The sequence below is a fragment of the Populus trichocarpa genome, chromosome 5 (genome assembly GCF_000002775.5).
Source record: "Populus trichocarpa isolate Nisqually-1 chromosome 5, P.trichocarpa_v4.1, whole genome shotgun sequence".
In the NCBI taxonomy this organism is placed as follows: Eukaryota; Viridiplantae; Streptophyta; class Magnoliopsida; order Malpighiales; family Salicaceae; genus Populus; species Populus trichocarpa.
Window position 1 is genome coordinate 13,295,632 of NC_037289.2, and position 20,684 is coordinate 13,316,315.

Consider the following 20,684-nt stretch of genomic DNA (forward strand, 5'->3'; position numbering starts at 1 on the left):
GACGGGTGACGGATGGACTCGACAGCTCAAGCAGCCCCTAGGGACTCCGAAATCATCAACGAACTGCTGTCACGGGTGAATGATGGAGTCGACAGCCCAAACAGCCCCTAGGGACTCATAAATCATCAACGAACTGCTGTCAAGGGTGACAGATGGATTCGACAGCCCAAACAGCCCCTAAGGACTCATAAATCATCAAGGAACTGCTGTCACGGGTGACGCATGGATTCGACACCCCACACCTCCCCTAGGCACTCGGATATCATGAACGAACAGCTGTCACGGGTGAGGCTTGGATTCGACAGCCCAAATAGCCACTACGGTCTCAGATATCATCAATGAAACTGCTGCGACGGGTGACGCTTGGATTCGACAGCGCAAACATCCACTAGGGACTCAGAAATCATAAATCAAACTATCGTCACGGGTGAGGCATGGATTAGACATCCCAACCAGCCCCTAGGGACTAACATATCATTAACAAAACTGCGGCCACGGGTGACGCTTGGATTCGACAGCCCAAACAGCCCCTAGGGACTCAGAAATCATCAACCAACTGCGGTCACGGGTGACGTAGGGAGTCGACACCGCGAAAAGCCCCTAGGGACTCAGAACTCATCAACGAACTGCTGTGACGGGTGATGGATGGACTGGACAGCCCAAACAGCCCCTAGGCACTCACATATGATCAACCAACTGCTGTCACGGGTGACGCAGGGAGTCGATAGCCCAAACAGCCCCTAGGGACTCAAATATCATCAACGAACTGCTGTCACGGGTGACGCATGGATTCGACAGCCCAAACAGCCCCTAGGGACTCGGAAATCATCAACGAACTGCTGTCACGGGTGTCGCATGGATTCGACAGCCCAAACAGCCCCTAGGGACTCAAATGTCATCAACGAACTGGTGTCACGGGTGTCTCATGGATTCGACAGCCGAAACAGCCCCTAGGGACTCAGATATCATCAACGAACTACTGTCACGGGCGAGGCATGGATTAGACATCCCAAACAACCCCTATGGACTCACATATCATTAACGAAACTGCGGCCACGGGTGACGCTTGGATTCGACAGCCCATACAGCCCCTAGGGACTCAGAAATCATCAACCAACTGCTGTCATGGGTGATGCAGGAGTCGATAACGCAAACAGCCCCTAGGGACTCAGAAATCATCAACGAACTACTGTGACGGGTGACGGATGGACTCGACAGCCCAAACAGCCCCTAGGCACTCACATATGATCAACCAACTGCTGTCACGGGTGACGCAAGGATTCGACAGCCCAAACATCCCCTAGGGACACAGATATCATCAACGAACTGCTGTCACGGGTGACGCATGGATTCGACATCCCATACAGCCCCTAGGGACTCAGAAATCATCAAGCAACTGCTGTCAGGGGTGACGCAGGGAGTCGATAACGCAAACAGCCCCTAGGGACTCAGAAATCATCAACGAACTGCTGTGACGGGTGACGGATGGCCTCGACAGCCCAAACAGCCCCTAGACCCTCACATATGATCAACCAACTGCTGTCACGGGTGACGCAAGGATTCGACAGCCCAAACAGCCTCTAGGGACTCAGAAATCATCAACGAACTGCTGGGACAGGTGACAGATGGAGTCGACAGCCCAAACAGCCCCTAGGGACTCAGAAATCATCAACGAACTGCTGTCACGGGTGTCGCATGGATTCGACAGCCCAAACAGCCCCTAGGGACTCAAATGCCATCAACGAACTGGTGTCACGGGTGTCTCATGGATTCGACAGCCGAAACAGCCCCTAGGGACTCAGATATCATCAACGAACTACTGTCACGGGCGAGGCATGGATTAGACATCCCAAACAACCCCTATGGACTCACATATCATTAACGAAACTGCGGCCACGGGTGACGCTTGGATTCGACAGCCCATACAGCCTCTAGGGACTCAGAAATCACCAACCAACTGCTGTCATGGGTGACGCAGGAGTCGATAACGCAAACAGCCCCTAGGGACTCAGAAATCATCAACGAACTGCTGTGACGGGTGACGGATGGACTCGACAGCCCAAACAGCCCCTAGGCACTCACATATGATCAACCAACTGCTGTCACGGGTGACGCAAGGATTCGACAGCCCAAACATCCCCTAGGGACACAGATATCATCAACGAACTGCTGTCACGGGTGACGCATGGATTCGACATCCCATACAGCCCCTAGGGACTCAGAAATCATCAAGCAACTGCTGTCAGGGGTGACGCAGGGAGTCGATAACGCAAACAGCCCCTAGGGACTCAGAAATCATCAACGAACTGCTGTGACGGGTGACGGATGGACTCGACAGCCCAAACAGCCCCTAGGCACTCACATATGATCAACCAACTGCTGTCACGGGTGACGCAAGGATTCGACAGCCCAAACATCCCCTAGGGACACAGATATCATCAACGAACTGCTGTCACGGGTGACGCATGGATTCGACATCCCATACAGCCCCTAGGGACTCAGAAATCATCAAGCAACTGCTGTCAGGGGTGACGCAGGGAGTCGATAACGCAAACAGCCCCTAGGGACTCAGAAATCATCAACGAACTGCTGTCAAGGGTGACAGATGGATTCGACAGCCCAAACAGCCCCTAAGGACTCATAAATCATCAAGGAACTGCTGTCACGGGTGACGCATGGATTCGACACCCCACACCTCCCCTAGGCACTCGGATATCATGAACGAACAGCTGTCACGGGTGAGGCTTGGATTCGACAGCCCAAACAGCCACTACGGTCTCAGATATCATCAATGAAACTGCTGCGACGGGTGACGCTTGGATTCGACAGCGCAAACATCCACTAGGGACTCAGAAATCATAAATCAAACTATCGTCACGGGTGAGGCATGGATTAGACATCCCAAACAGCCCCTAGGGACTAACATATCATTAACAAAACTGCGGCCACGGGTGACGCTTGGATTCGACAGCCCAAACAGCCCCTAGGGACTCAGAAATCATCAACCAACTGCGGTCACGGGTGACGTAGGGAGTCGACAACGCGAAAAGCCCCTAGGGACTCAGAACTCATCAACGAACTGCTGTGACGGGTGATGGATGGACTGGACAGCCCAAACAGCCCCTAGGCACTCACATATGATCAACCAACTGCTGTCACGGGTGACGCAGGGAGTCGATAGCCCAAACAGCCCCTAGGGACTCAGATATCATCAACGAACTGCTGTCACGGGTGACGCATGGATTCGACAGCCCAAACAGCCCCTAGGGACTCGGAAATGATCAACGACCAGCTGTCACGGGTGTCGCATGTAGTCGACAGCCCAAACAGCCCCTAGGGACTCCGAAATCATCAACCAACTGCTGTCACGGGTGACGCATGGAATTGACAGCCCAAACAGCCCCTAGGGACTCACAAATCATCAACGAACTGCTGTGAGGGGTGACGGATGGACTCGACAGCCCAAATAGCCCATAGGGACTCAGAAATCATCAACGAACTGGTGTCACGGGTGACTTATGGATTCGACAGCCCAAACAGCCCCTAGGGACTCAGAAATCATCAACGAACTGCTCTGACAGGTGACACATGGATTCGAAAGCCCAAACAGCCCCTAGGGCCTCAGAAATCATCAAGGAACTGCTGTCACGGGTGACGCCTGGATTCGACATCCCACACCTCCCCTAGGCACTCGGATATCATGAACGAACAGCTATCACGGGTGAGGCATGGATTCGACAGCCCAAACAGCCCCTAGGGACTCATAAATTATCAACGAACTGATGTCACGGGTGACGCATGGATTCGATCTTCCACACAGCCCCTAGGGACTCACATATCATCAACGAAACTGCGGCCACGGGTGATGCTTGGATTCGACAGCCCAAACAGCCGCTAGGGACTCAGAAATCATCAATGAAATTGCTGCGACAGGTTACGCAGGGAGTCGACAGCGCAAACAGCCCCTAGGGACTCAAAAATCATAAATCAAACTGTCGTCACGGATGAGGCATGGATTCGACATCCCAAACAGCCCCTAGGCACTCACATATCATCGACGAACTGCTGTCACGGGTGATGGAGGGATTCGACAGCTGAAACAGCCACTAGGGACTCAGAAATCATCAACGAACTGCTGTGACGGGTGACGGATGGCCTCGACAGCCCAAACAGCCCCTAGAGACTCAGAAATCATCAACGAACTGATGTCACGGGTGACGCTTGGATTCAACACCCAAACAGCCCCTAGGGACTCAGATATCATCAACGAAACTGCTGCGACGGGTGACGCTTGGATTCGACAGCGCAAACAGCCACTAGGGACTCAGAAATCATAAATCAAACTGTCGTCACAGGTGAGGCATGGATTCGACAGCCCAAACAGCCCGTAGGGACTCAGAAATCATCAACGAACTGCTGTCACGGGTGACGGATGGATGCGACAGCCCAAACAGCCCCTAGGGACTCAAATATCATCATCGAACTGCTGTCACGGGTGACGCATGGATTCGACATCCCACACCTCCCCTAGGCACTCGGATATCATGAACAAACAGCTATCACGGGTGAGGCATGGATTCGACAGCCCAAACAGCCCATAGGGACTCACAAATTATCAACGAACTGATGTCACGGGTGACGCATGGATTCGACCTTCCACACAGCCCCTAGGGACTCACATATCATCAACGAAACTGCGTCCACGGGTGAGGCTTGGATTCGACAGCCCAAACAGCCGCTAGGGACTCATAAATCAAACTCTCGTCACGGATGAGGCATGGATTCGACATCCCAAACAGCCCCTAGGCACTCACATATCATTGACGAACTGCTGTCACGGGTGATGGAGGGATTCGACAGCTGAAACAGCCACTAGGGACTCAGAAATCATCAACGAACTGCTGTGACGGGTGACGGATGGCCTCGACAGCCCAAACAGCCCCTAGAGACTTAGAAATCATCAACGAACTGCTGTCACGGGTGACGCATGGATTCCACAGCCCAAACAGCCCCTAGGGACTCACAAATTATCAACGAACTGCTGTCACAGGTGACGCATGGATTTGACCTTCCACACAGCCCCTAGGGACTCAGATATCATCAACGAAACTGCAGCCACGGGTGACGCTTGGATTCGACAACCCAAACAGCCCCTAGGGACTCAGATATCATCAACGAAACTGCTGCGACGAGTGATGCTTGGATACGACAGCGCAAACAGCCACTAGGGACTCAGAAATCATAAATCAAACTGTCGTCACGGGTGAGGAATGGATTCGACAACCCAAACAGCCCGTAGGGACTTAGAAATCATCAACGAACTGCTGTCACGGGTGACGCATGGAGTCGACAGCCCAAACAGCCCCTACGGACTCACATATCATCAACGAACTGCTGTGACGGGTGACGCAAGGCCTTGACAGCGCAAACAGCCCCTAGGGACTCAGAAATCATCAACGAACTGCTGTGACGGGTGACGCAGGGACTCGACAGCCCAAACAGCCCCTAGGCACTCACATATCATTGACGAACTGCTGTCACGGGTGATGCAGGGATTCAACAGCTGAAACAGCCACTAGGGACTCAGAAATCATCAACGAACTGCTGTGACGGGTGACGGTTGGCCTCGACAGCCCAAACAGCCCCTAGAGACTCAGAAATCATCAACGAACTGCTGTCACGGGTGACACATGGATTTCACAGCCCAAACAGCCCCTACGGACTCACATATCATCAACGAACTGCTGTGACGGGTGACGCAAGGCCTCGACAGCGCAAACAGCCCCTAGGGACTCAGAAATCATCAACGAACTGCTGTGACGGGTGACGCAGGGACTCGACAGCCCAAACAGCCCCTAGGGACTCAGAAATCATCAACGAACTGCTGTCACGGGTGACGCATGGATTTCACAGCCCAAACAGCCCCTACGGACTCACATATCATCAACGAACTGCTGTGACGGGTGACGCAAGGCCTCGACAGCGCAAACAGCCCCTAGGGACTCAGAAATCATCAACGAAACTGCTGTGACGGGTGACGTATAGAGTCGACACCCCAAACAACGCCTAGGCACTCACATATCATCAACCAACTGCTGTCACGGGTGACGCAGGGAATCGATAGCGCAAACAGCCCCTAGGGACTCAGAAATCATCAACGAACTGCTGTGACGGGTGACGCAGGGACTCGACAGCCCAAACAGCCCCTAGGGACTCAGAAATCATCAGCGAACTGCTGTCACGGGTGACAGATGGATTCGAGAGCCCAAACAGCCTCTAGGGACTCAGAAATCATCAACGAACTGCTGTCACGTGTGACGCATGGATTCGACAGCCCACACCTCCCCTAGGCACTCGGATATCATGAACAAACACACGGATGAGGCATGGATTCGATAGCCCAAACACTCACTAGGGTCTCAGATATCATCAATGAAACTGCTGCGACGGGTGACGCTTGGATTCGAGAGCGCAAACAGCGACTAGGGACTCAGAAATCATAAATCATAAATCAAACTGTCGTCACGTGTGAGGCATGGATTCGACATCCCAAACAGCCCCTAGGGAGTCACATATCATCAACGAAACTGCGGCCATGGGTGACGCTTGGATTCGACAGCCCAAACAGCCCTTAGGGACTCAAATATCATCAACGAACTGCTGTCAGGGGTAACGCATGGAATCGACAGCCCACACAACCCCTAGAGACTCAGAAATCGTCAACGAACTGCTGTCACGGGTGACGCATGGATTCGACAGCCCAAACAGCCCTTAGGGACTCAGATATCATCAACGAACTGCTGTCAGGGGTAACGCATGGAATCGACAGCCCACACAACCCCTAGAGACTCAGAAATCGTCAACGAACTGCTGTCACGGGTGACACATGGATTCGACAGCCCAAACAGCCCCTAGGGACTCAGAAATCATCAACGAACTGCTCTTACAGGTTGTCGAGGGTGCGCGGCGTCGCGGCGAGTTTTCCACTTTTAAATCTAGGAAATGTGTATGGTATCTATCTGGCAAATGTGGAGAGACAAGAAAATATTGTCTTTTGTTGGTAGAAAATGGAATGGGAGTCGCCACCTAGTATTTTGGTCACTAGGAACCCTAACTGGTCTCAGAGATTGGGTACGGGGACTGGTTGCGTAAGGGGAAGGTATTAGCACCCCAAATACGCCCTACCTAAGGTAAACTGCATTGTTTATTTGTCTGACAAAATTCAAGGTCTTGTTGTGTTTCCTAGTTGTTGGTCCGTCTATGGTTCAAGAAAAGTCCTCCTCAATAAGGAGGTCCTTATCTTATCGGGTAAAACCTGACCGTTCTAACGTCTATGTAAAAACTATATTTTTAATATCAGGAATAAGTTTTACGTATAAATTCGTAATCCCAAATACTAAAAGAAGACAAAAAGATTTTTTTAGAATTTTGAAATATTGGCCTAGTTCTCATGGCTTGAATAAACTGGTTATTAAAGCCAAAATGCATGTTAATACATATATTGTTTTGAAACTTCCTTTGTTGTATGAAAATATGATGTTATAATATTTATATATATATATATATATTGGAGAGACTAGGCCATATGCATGAAAACAAAACATTTTTTCATTTTATATTGTCTTGACGAAAACCGGGTACTTTAATACCGGATTTGTATCTTTACAGTATAAAAATACAAGTCGATATTGATCAAAATACAGTAATAAACTTACAGAAAATCACATATTTTTTGAAATAATTTTCGAAGAAATTAATTAATTTTTCTATATATATATCTAGATATAAATAATACGAAACACAATATAATATACACAACATATAATATATAATTGGGCTGGGCTGGGCCGGCCCAACGAACTAGGTCGGACTCAGCCCCAAAATGTGTTGGGCCGATCTTGGCCCAACCAAAATCTGGTATTTCTCTTCTGGGCCAGACCCGACCCGGAAGGCAGAGCTGGGCCAGGATCAGCCTGGCCCAGCAACAAAACTAACTGGGCCAGAACGAGTCTGGCCCAGCATAAGAAACCAACGGGGGGAATTATTTTCCCCCCATCCTCCTGCATGCAGAACGAATGTTCTGCATGCAGAAGGAAACGCAGGTGACGAAAATAAAATGAAGGGGAAGGAAAGTTTACCTGGCGCGGAAGAGGCGGTGTCTTGTTGGCGTGCACTGGTCCCGGCTGGAAGAAGAAGGAGCAGATTCCTGCAGAGGAGAAAGAAAGCTCTCGGCTGGAGCTGTTGGTGTGACTGAGGAAGGAGCTGCTACTCCGGTTGCTGCTGGGCGTCGCTGGAGGAAGGAGGACTGCTGTTGGCCGGTGAAGAAGCTGGAAGGCGGAGGCTTGCTCCTGTGGAGGCTGTCGCTGCTGAGGAGGCCGCGGGAGGCGTTGCTGGGGCTGTTGAAGCTGTTGTGAAGAGTGGAAGAGAGCTTCTGGGCAAGATGGTTGCTACCTCTGCTGTCGCCGCCGCTGTTGGAGTCACGGTGGCAGAGGAGAAGATTTTTTTTTTTTTGTAGAGAAGAGAGGGAGAGAAAGAGAGGTACTGTGATCTGTGGTGAGGTTGCTGGGTGATGGATGGGATGTGGTGTTTCGTAGGAAGGACGGTGGCGAGATCAGTGGTGGCGGCTGGAGGCCCCGGTGGAGAGAAAAAGGAAAGAGAAGGCTGGTTGCAGGAAAACCGGGCAGGAAAAGCTTATTTTGTGTCAATTTTGAGCTCCCCCTTGCCAACCGTTTGAGCATGAAAATTGCTCCTATTTATAGGGCTGGAAAGAGGGTAATCTTGTCTTCAATGGAAAAAACGTCTCAGCCCTTGATTCGACTCGAGTAATCCAAACCGTTGGTTCAAAGTGTGCACCTCGAACTGCCAAATTTGCAGACTGCCCGAGGTGCACGATTTGGGCCAATAAACGGAGCCGTTCCAAACCTTTTTAACCCGACCGGACCACTCCCCAGGATAAATGGGTTCCAGGTGGACATGTTGGTGCATGCTTTGTCGGATTTGGAGGCCAAACGAGGCAGAAAACACGCCTGGAAGTCGGCCACTCAGGCAGCTCGGTGGGGAAGAAAATGAACAGTACCGGGCGACGCGTCGCCTGGTTCCTGCCCCTTCTTCTTTTTTTTAAATGCAAAACGGTGCCGTTTTGATAAAAATAGGGATTTCTTTGCCAATTTTCAATTTAGTCCTCCGACTTTCAGTTTCGTTCAATATTATTCCCTAATTGACCCTAAAACTTCTGCTTTGATGCAATTTAGTCCCGGCATAACTTCATCTTCGGCCCCAGAGTTACGCGCCTTTTGCAATATGGTCATTGGTCTCGGATTTATACAATTTCATCCCTAATTAACCATTAAACTTTCAATTTCTTCAATTTAGCCCCCGGATTTTGTTAATTGCAGCCCCTATACTTACGCGCCTTTTCCAATTTGGTCCTTGGTTTCGGATTTCTTCAATTAAGTCCCTAATTGGCCCTTAAACTTCAATATTTATGCAATTAAGCCCTTGATTTAACCAAATCAACTCTCAAAAATTATAATTTGACCCCAGAACTTTAATTTCTTCCAATTAAAGCCTAAATTGACTTAAAACTCAATTTTCCTTGCAATCAAAACCTCTATAAATTCAAATAAACCTTCAAAAAAGTCCAATTGAGTCCATAAACATCCAATTTTGGCCCTTTTCTCTTCAAATTAAATTTTCTCTTCCAACAGGGCTCTCCTCAGTCAAATATATACTGTAAAATTTCACTCCTTGCATTTCTGAACCTCCTTAATCAATTTTTTTTCTGATTCTTTCTGAGCGCTCCCACCTCTTATTATTTTTCTAATTTCTTTCAACTGTATATTTTTATTTTTGTGGGGGGACCCAAAAAATGGGTTACAACAGATGCCCTCTCTTTATAATGCTTACAGAGCAGGGTTTTTGCGTAGTAAGTTTTATAAAGATAAACCCAAAACGGAACTCCCGAAACTGATCTGGTCGAAGCTTGATTGATCTGAAACTTATCTTTTACAGCAATCCTCCTCAGCCCCAAAAAAACTATGATCAAAGTTTAGTCATCTTGAGATCCCTTCTGGCGATCTCTTTAAACCAAAATCTATAATTGTTGCTTACTCAACTTGGAATCCCACCTGGCGATTCCCTTTCAACAAAAATGAAATATGAGGTCCCTTCTAGCGACCTCCTTTGACCAAGATCGAAATACGAGATCCCTTCTGGCGATCTCCTTTAATCAACTTGGAATCCCATCTGGCGATTCCTTTTTTTTTTTAACCAACATGAAATACGAGGTCCCATCTGGCGACCTCCAAATAGCGAAACACGAGATCCCTTCTGGCGATCTCCTTTAATCAACTTGGAATCCCATCTGGCGATTCCTTTTAACAAACATGAAATATGAGGTCCCATCTGGCGACCTCCAAATAGCGAAATACGAGATCCCTTCTGGCGATCTCCTTTATTCAACTTGGAATCCCATCTGGCGATTCCTTTTAACAAACATGAAATATGAGGTCCCATCTGGCGACCTCCGAATAGCGAAATACGAGATCCCTTCTGGCGATCTCCATCAACTTGGAATCCCATCTGGCGATTCCTTTTATTCAAACATGAAATATGAGGTCCCACCTGGCGACCTCCTTTGATGAATATCGAAATACGAGATCCCTTCTGGCGATCTCCTTTAATCAACTTGGAATCCCATCTGGCGATTCCTTTTAACAAACATGAAATATGAGGTCCCATCTGGCGACCTCCAAATAGCGAAATACGAGATCCCTTCTGGCGATCTCCTTTATTCAACTTGGAATCCCATCTGGCGATTCCTTTTATTCAAAGCTAAAATACGAGGTCCCTTCTGGCGACCTCCTTTGATGAATATCGAAATACGAGATCCCTTCTGGCGATCTCAAACAACTTGGAATCCCATCTGGCGATTCCTTATTACCAAAGCTGATATCGATGTCGTTCTTCCTGATGGCAGGGTTCAAAACTTTTCATTTTCTCTCTTTTTCTTGTTCTTCTCGTTGTTCCAGAATCCACTATGGTTCAAAACCGTGATTCTTTGCTATCATCCACTATGATTCTTTCTTCGTCTCCAATCTTGTTGGAATGCATTAAGGTCTCCTCCTGTAACGATCCAAAAAACATATATACAATGATTTATGATTAGATGCCATGCATGCATTCGTACCTGGTTTTGAAACATAGGCCCCATCCTCTTCTTCTAGTTCATGAGACTCCCTCTTAACATAAGCTTGCTTTTGAAGTCGTATGCTGGATTCATCTCTCGTGTTGCCTCCTATCATATTCTTGGAGAAGAAGTCTATGACTTTCTTCAAGTAGTCCTTTTCCCAAAATGTATGACTTGTCATTGCCTCTTTGTCATGCTTTTGTCAAATGCTTTAGCTTGGTTTTCAAATCTATAGGCTTTCGTAAAACTTTTCATGAAAACATCTCTTATTGCCCCTAGTGTAGGGGTGTGATTTTAGTCTAGGCTTTTGTATAGAGAAGGAATTCGTTCAGCCGATGCTAAACTTTTTAGGTGCGATAACAACAAGACATGCACTGTTGGGATTAATGCAAAAATGATTGTTGTGAGATCAATGCAAAAGAGAAAGAAGTCAATGGCCAAACTTTGCTTTATTGATTTAGGAGCCTACATCAAGCATAATATCTTTTTACAGAGTCAGAATTCACAGGTCGAGCTAGGTCTTCTCCATCCATTCTGGCTAACTTTAGTGCTCCTCCTGAGAATGCCTTCGTTACTAAATAAGGACCCTCGTAATTTGGTGCCCATTTGCTTTGATCGTCTCCGGGTAACGACAATATTTTCTTCAATACTAGATCCCCTTCTTGAAACAACCGCGGTCTAACCTTCTTATCATATGCCTTGGCCATTCGTTTCTAGTAAAGTTGGTGATGACATATTGCGGCCATCCTCTTTTCACTGATCAGGTTCAGTTGCTCATGTCTCACTTTGGCCCACTCGGCCTCTTCTAATTCGGAGTCCATCAACACTCTTAACGACGAGATTTCTACTTCCAAAGGCATCACTGCTTCCATACCGTATACCAGAGAATATGGGGTAGTTCCTGTCGAGGTCCTAACTGAAGTGCGGTATGCATGGAGAGCAAATGGCAACATCTCATGCCAATCTTTATACGTGACTACCATTTTCTGAATAATCTTTTTGATGTTCTTGTTGGCAGCTTCTACTGCGCCATTTATTTTCGGCCGGTATGGCGAGGAGTTCGAATGCTTGATCTTCCACTTGGTACACAACTCCACTATCATTTTGCCATTGAAATTCTGTGCATTATCGGTCACTATCTTTTCCGGAGGACCATATCGACAAATCAGATCCTTTTCTATAAACCTCTTCACTACCTTCTGTGTTACATGGGCATACAAATTAGCTTCCACCCATTTGGTGAAGTAGTCAATAGCCACGAGGATGAATCTATGCTCATTGCTAGCTTTTGGGTTAACCGGACCGATTACATCAATTCCCCACATTGCAAATGGCCAAGGAGATATTAGATTAAACAGCGGAGCTGGCGGTGTATGGACCTTATCACTGTAAACTTGACACTTGTGACATTTCCTGACATAGTCGATGCAATCTTTCTCTAACGTCATCCAAAAATAACCAGCCCTTTGTATTTTCCTTGCTATCATATGCCTGCTAGCATGGGTTGAGCAAATCCCCTCATGGACCTCCCGTAATGCCTTTCTAGCGTCTGCCTCATTCAAACACCTTAGCAGGGTTCCATCAAATGATCTTTTGTACAAAATCTCTCCATCTAAATAAAAGTCTATAGCCAACCTTCTCAAGGTTTTCTTATCCATTTTGGAAGCTCCCACCGGATATTCGTGATTTTGCACAAGGTTCTTGATATCGTAATACCAAGGATGTCCGTCTATCTCTCCTTCAACTAAGCAACAGTGAGCTGGGTCATTTCTAATGTCAATGTGTACCGGTTGTACCTTGCATTTGAGATCAATGGTAGTCATAGCAGCTAGCGTGGCCAAAGCATCCGCAAAATGGTTCCCCTCCCTTCCCAGATGGGTGAATCTAATTTCTTCAAATTCCTTTGCTAGCGTGGATAGGTATTCCTGGTACGGCCTCAACTTTTCCTCCTTGGTCTGCCATTCCCCTTTAACCTGACAGATAATCAACATTGAATCTCCATATACATCTACCTTCTTTATCTTCAACTCTAATGCCGCTTCTAAACCGAGGATACAAGCTTCATACTCAGCTGTATTGTTGGTGCACTCGAAATGTAGTTTAACCGAAACTGGATACTGTTTCTTATCAGGAGAGATTATTACCGCACCGGCCCCGTTACCATATACATTCACTGCACCGTCAAAAAACATCGTCCACCAATCTGTCTTTTCTTCTTCTTTCTCTATTGACAATATATCTTCATCGGGGAAGTCAAAATCCAAAGGTTCGTAATCTTCAACAGCATTATCGGCCAGATGGTCCGCGATTGCACTTCCTTTTACGGCTTTCCTTATCATATATACTATGTCATATTCTGCTAATAAAACTTGCCACCTTGCAATTCGACTTGAGAGAAAGGGCTTGTTACAAATATACCTCAGAGGATCCACTTTTGAAATCAACCAAGTGGTATGGTATAACATATAATGCCGCAACCTCTTTGCCGCCCACACCAACGCACAACAAAGCCTTTCTATCTCCGTGTATCTAGACTCACATTCAGTGAATTTCTTACTTAAGTAATAAATAGCTCTTTCCTTCCTTCCGGTTTCATCAAGCTGACCCAATACACATCTCATGGCTGCTTCAGTTACTGTTAGATATAATACTAGAGGTTTTCCTGATACCGGAGGAACCAGTAAAGGTGGATTTTGTAAATAATGCTTGACTTTATTGAATGCCTCCTCACACTCCTCATTCCAGGTTCCAGGATTCTTTTTCCTTAGTAGTCGGAATATAGGTTCACACGTCGTTGTTAGCTGAGCTATAAACCGAGCAATGTAGTTTAACCTTCCCAAGAATCCTCTTACTTCTTTCTCCGTCTTAGGGGATGACATAGCTTGGATGGCCCTTATTTTATCCGGATCCACCTCTATACCTCTATCACTTACCACAAATCCTAACAGCTTACCCGATTTAACTCCGAATGAACATTTTGCAGGATTGAGCCTTAATTCATACTTCCTCAACCTCTCAAACAACTTCCTCAAAACTTCAACATGATCCTCTCCCCTTTTAGACTTGGCAATCATGTCGTCTACATACACCTCAATTTCCTTGTGCATCATGTCGTGGAACAAAGTCACCATTGCTCTTTGATAGGTTGCTCCTGCATTCTTCAATCCAAATGGCATGACCTTGTAGCAGAACGTCCCCCAAGGTGTGACAAAAGTTGTTTTTGCCTTATCTTCCGGAGCCATTTTTATCTGGTTGTATCCTGAAAAACCATCCATAAAGGAATATGTGGAACTCCGGGCAGCGTTGTCCACTAAAACATCTATGTGTGGTAGAGGAAAATCATCCTTGGGACTAGCTTTATTCAAATTCCGAAAATCCACGCACACTCTAATCTTCCCCTCCTTCTTAGGCACCACAACAATGTTAGATACCCATTGTGGATATCTAACTACTTCTAGAAAGCCGGCATCCCATTGCTTCTCGAGTTCTACCTTAACCTTGATCCAAATATCCGGGTGGGCCCTCCTCAGCTTCTGTTTGACTGGCTTACAACCTTCTTCCAACGGTATCTTGTGTACTACAATATTTGTATCCAAATCAGACATATCTTCATAGGACCAAGCAAAGACATCTGAATATTCTTGTAATAGGGTGATCATTTTTATCCTTTGTTCAGAAGTAATTAAGGTACCTATTTTCAACTCTTTCTTGAGCTGATCACTGCCCACATTGATGGTTTCGAGTTTCTCCGCGGCAGGTTTCCAAGTCTGTTCCTGTTGTTCTACTAGCCTGGTGAATTAACTGATATTGCTCTCATCCCACTCTTCTTCTTCCATAGCTATCACATGCTCGTTCAAGTTTGGCCATTTATTCTTGATGCTAAATGTATGTGAGGTTGTAGGAGATCCGCTTTCAGGATTCCTGAAAGCGGGAAGTGCTTGGTGTAAATGTATAAAAAACAAATTTGAAAAGTGCATGATCTCATCATTCATTTAAAGAAAAGGTAGGCTCCATGACAAACGTAAAATCCAGCTGACATCATGAGCCTTGATTGTCAACTAGAGGAAATAAAAGCAAACATAAGCAATGACAAAAGCATGTTAAGGCAAACAAACTAGGTTTACATTTTGAAAACCACTGGGGCTTCTTGGGTCACCCAGTTCTGAAACTTCTCGTCCTGAGCCAACTTGCGCACAAAGGTCTTGGCGGAGACTTCTTCTATGGTGTAGACCGTCAGTTGTGGGAGTGCTTCATCCCCCTTTCTTGCTATTGTCTTCATGTCATCTCCTTCCACCTTGTTTTCCCCTAAGGTATTTATGCCCATGTTTGACAGTTCTTGACCAAGGCTTTCGGCTCCTTTATCATGTTGCATTATGTATGTGGCTTTTGGGAATGATACGCTGAGGGGAGGGATTTCTAGCTTTTCTTTCTCAGGCTCTCTTCCTTTAATTCTAGCCATCCTTTTTTCCCTTCTCCGACAAGCAGCCCACCGATAATCCTCTTGGCTAGGTTGATACCCTAGCCCAAATCTTTGAGCAGTACTTTTCATCCTTGCCGGATTAACCCCTTCTGGTATCCCAATAATAAGGTTATACTGAAATGGGATCCTGCGGTCTAAGAAGCATAGACTTGCCATCCTTGCTGCTTCTGAGATCCTTGGCCTTCTTAGCACTGTGTTCTCCGGCACCCAGTCGGTGTTCACAATCTCAAAGGCATGGATATTGTTATCCTTGCAATCATCCGCTTTGATAAAAGGCACAACCACATTCTTTATCATGGATACTGTCTCCTCGGCCTTGACAGTTACCAACATCCCATTCATGATATACTTCAAGCATTGGTGCAATGACGAAGCTACTGCCCCCGCTGCATGAATCCAAGGTCTTCCTAACAACATACTATAGGAAGGGTGGATATCCATAACCTGAAGTGTTACTAGGAACATTTGTGGTCCCACATATAGCTCCACTTCTAAAGTCCCAATTATTGGCCTAGGTGAGCCATCATACGCTCTGGCCATCATAGTACTCGACTTTATATGGGATTCATCGATCGGCATTTCTTCCAGAATGTGTTTTGGCAACACGTTAAGGGCCGAGCCATTATCAATGAGTACTTTTCCTATGAGACAGTCCTTGCACCTAACCGTAATGTATAAGGGCTTGTTATGTCTGGTACCTTCAGCATCCAGCTCATCAGTCGTGAAGTACAGGTAATTAGTTGCATGGATCCTCCCCACTAGATGCTCCATGGTTTTATGTTCAATATCTTGGGGTACATATGCCTCATTCAATACCTTTTGCAAGGTGTTTCGATGCGGCTCAAAGATGAGTATCAAGGACATAAGGGAGATCCTAGCTGGAGTCTTCTTTAGTTGATCTACAATGCAATATTCGCTATGCTTGATTAACTTCAAGAATTCATTAGACTCCTCTTCCGTTACCGGTTTATTAACTTCTAGTGCTTTGTCCAGATTTACCACTTCTTTATCCTTTTCCTTCCTCAACTCCTCAGGCGTAAAGCAACGACCACTCCTGGTCAGACCACTTATCTCAGTTTGGAACAAAGGAAAAGGAGCTCGAACGTTGGAGGCATAACCATAATTATAAGGCATGGCATTGTGATTCCCTTTTGTGTAGGACGGTTTAACCAAGATTAGCCTTGGGGGCCCATTAGCTGTTTGTTGGATCCTGCATACTCCCTTCATCTCATCTTGACCTTCTATCATACTCACCTCAACCTTGCTCTCCATGGGTTCAATTCTCAATTGCCTCTTTTTTAACATTTTTTCAATCTTTTCGCAAAACTCGATGCAATCCTCAATATGATGTCCATCTTTTCCATGGAACTTACAATAACTACCTCCCTCCGAATGGCTTTCCATATTTGCCTCTAGAAACCCTGATCGTACTAACATGTCGTACATCTTTTCCATACACACCTTCAACACCGTACATTGATTTCCAACTTCTATCATGCCTATTCCACTACTACTTGAGGCATGTTTAGGCAACGGGTTTGAATTAACATTGGGCTTGTCTTCAAAGGATACCCATCCTATCTTGATAAGCTCCAACAATCTTTTCTTGAAAGCGTAACAGGTTTCAATCCCATGCCCAGGTGATTAGTACTTAAAAGTGCATTTTTATCAAGGTTTTATATCATCATTTTGCACTTGAAGTATCAATAACTCCTTAACTAAAGCATGTTTTATAATAACATATCTAATAATATAAGATACCTTTAATTTATGGTAAATGTTCATCTTAAATGCAGGCCTATCACGTAGATGAAAGAATTGATTGATGAGTTGAAGTACTGAAATTGAAAGGACAAAGAGATGGCCAAACTTAGAAAAGAGATGCTGGTGCAGTCCAAACTGGAACACTGTTCGGTAATTGCGTCATATCTGGAGCTGTAGATCTTGGATTTAGGTCCATTTTATATGGATGGAAAGATAAGACATAGGTCTACAACTTTCATGTGAAGCCCAAGATTTAAAAAGGCCGTTTTCAAGTCCAAATTGCAGCAACAACAAAGAAGTCCGAATCTGTCCTGCAGCCCAGACACTGTTTAGTGTTCAGCCCATATCTCGAGTTCTAGAAGTCCAAATGATCTCAAATTTTTACCCTGGAAAGATGAGACAATTCTCTAGAACTTTCATGATTTAAGTTTGTTCAAATTATGACGTCATCAATGACGTTTTTGGCAGACAAGAAGATAAGGATTGTCACCAAGTCAAGATGTGGCCACTCACTCATCAATTAGTCAACAAATCAATAGTTCCGAATTTTGGCCTATAAAAGGAGGCATTTGCCATGTATTGAGGCATCTTGGTGTTCAGATCAAGATCATGCTCTTGCTCTCTCTTTATATTTTGTAATGCTTAAGTTTTGCTTATATTAATTTCTTGCTTATGCTTTTCATTTCCTTTCCTTGTTTATTTATGTTTCTTTCTTTCATTATGTGTTGCTAAGTTAATTATGTCAAGGTGAAAAGGGTACACTAATGGTGTAAGAATAAGTATAATATAAACTTAACATGGACCTTAATGTTGGATACTAACATGCTTTATATTTGTTATCTTGTTCACTTTTAATACTTTGCTTGTTAAATGGTTAATCTAGATTTATGTTGTATAACACTTGGTACAACAAATACTTGGCACTTTCATAGCCCATACTGTATGGTATAACCGACACCTGAGCTATGAAAGGAACTTGATTTGTTGTTAACATAAGTTATAATCATGAATGCCTGACAACATTTACAAGTATTAGCATTATTCGAATAAGATAACTAATGTAATCATGTTAACAATTTATCATCTGATTGGAACCTCCTTTGTGTGTGGTTTCCAATTGAATAAAAAGAGTTTATACTATACTTGTTTGAAATACCATTAGTGGATCCTCTAACCTTGACATTTGTTGTTATCATTGTTTAATCCTTACGTTAATCTTCCATCTCAAAGTCCTCATCAACTTCTTCCTCTTCTTCTTCACTATTATTATTATTGTTGTTATTGTTGTTGTTGTATTATTGTTATCTATAATTTATACAATTAACCTCCCTGTGGTTCGACCCCGGTCTTGCCGGGTTATTTATTACTTCGACACTCCTGCACTTGGGAGAAGACATCAATCTTTTGGTCGTGTCAAGTTTTTGGCGCCGTTGCCGGGGAGGTAAATTCTTGTACAAATTATAGTGTTTATTTTATTTTCTCTTTTTACTTTTCTTGTATTTAACTTTGTTTCTTTTGTGTTGTTTCTTTTTCTATTGTTTTTCTTTTCTTTCTTTTATTCTCTTCCTGCACGTGCATGAGAGTGTGGTCACGTACATTAAGTGGTAGACTTTGTAGGGTATCCTCATCATTTTCAGAAAATATGGCCGAAGAAGATAACCAATCGCTTCACAATGAGAATAATGAGAATATTCGGGTTAGAACTCTTAGAGACCACATGAATCCCACAAGAACAAGTGCACCCTCATGCATAGTTTTTCCTCCTGATGCATCTCATTTTAATTTTAAGACAGGCATTATTCAACTTTTACCATATTTTCATGGCTTAGATTTAGAAAATCCATACTTGCATTTAAGGGAATTTGAGGAGGTTTGCAACACGTATAATGACTCAAATTGTAGCATGAACACCATTAGGTTAAAGCTTTTTCCTTTTTCACTAAAAGATAAAGCTAAAACATGGCTACAAAATTTAAGACCAGGATCCATTCGTGCTTGGGATGATATGCAACAACAATTTTTAAAGAAGTTTTTTCCATCTCACAGAACAAACTCTTTCAAAAGACAAATCATTACTTTCTCTCAAAAACCAGGAGAAACATTTTATCAATGTTGGGATAGGTATCGAGACTTGCTTAATACTTGCCCCCATCATGGTTTTGAAACATGGAGATTAGTTTCACATTTTTATGAAGGGTTAACTCCTAGAGATAGGCAAATGGTTGAATTGATGTGCAATGGAACTTTTGAGGATAAAGACCCTAATGAAGCCATGGAGTACCTAGACTTGCTCGCTGAAAATGCACAAAATTGGGACACTAGAGGCACTTATGAGGCACCAAGTAAAACCCAACCTCATACATCTAGTGGAGGTATGCACAACCTTAGGGAAGATCATGACCTCCAAGCCAAGTTTGCATCTTTAGCTAAAAAAGTCGAAGCACTAGAATTGAAAAAAAGTGGTCAATTAAAATCTGTTCAAGACATTGCGTGTCAAATTTGTGAAACCAACGAACATTCAACTAATGACTGTCCAACCTTGCCTTCTTTTAAAGAATGTCTCCATGAACAAGCCCATGCATTAAACAGTTTCCAAAGGCCCAACCATAACCCATATTCGCAAACATATAACCCTGGTTGGAGAAATCATCCAAATTTCAGTTGGAAGAGTGAGAACAATAATGCTCAAACTTCACAGCCACCGTTTCAAGCACACCATAATTTCCAAAATTCTCATGGATATGCACCTCCTTATGCTCCACCTCCTAGAAGAAATCTTGAGGAAACATTGCATGCATTTATGGAAAAGCAAGAGGCAATTAACACTCAACTTGCTCAAAGCATGACAGATTTTAAAGATACTCTTGCAAAGTTCACAACTGCTTTCAGTTTCCAAGAGAAAGGTAAGTTTCCATCTCAACCACAACAAAATCCCAAGGGGCAGTACCATGCAAATGCAAGTAGTTCGGGAAGCCAACATATGGATCACGTAAAATCAGTCATCACTCTTCGCAGTGGTAAGGTTATTGAAAAACCCATTCTTGAACCTTGTGAGAATGATGATGAGTCAATCTCTGAGGGTAAGGAAGGGGTTGAATCTGATCATTGCAAAGAAAAGACTGATTCTCCGCCAGCACTTCCATTTCCTCATGCCATGACCAAACAAAGGAAAGTTAATCACAACTCTGAAATCTTTGAAACTTTCAAACAGGTAAGGATCAATATACCTTTGCTAGATGCTATTAAACAGGT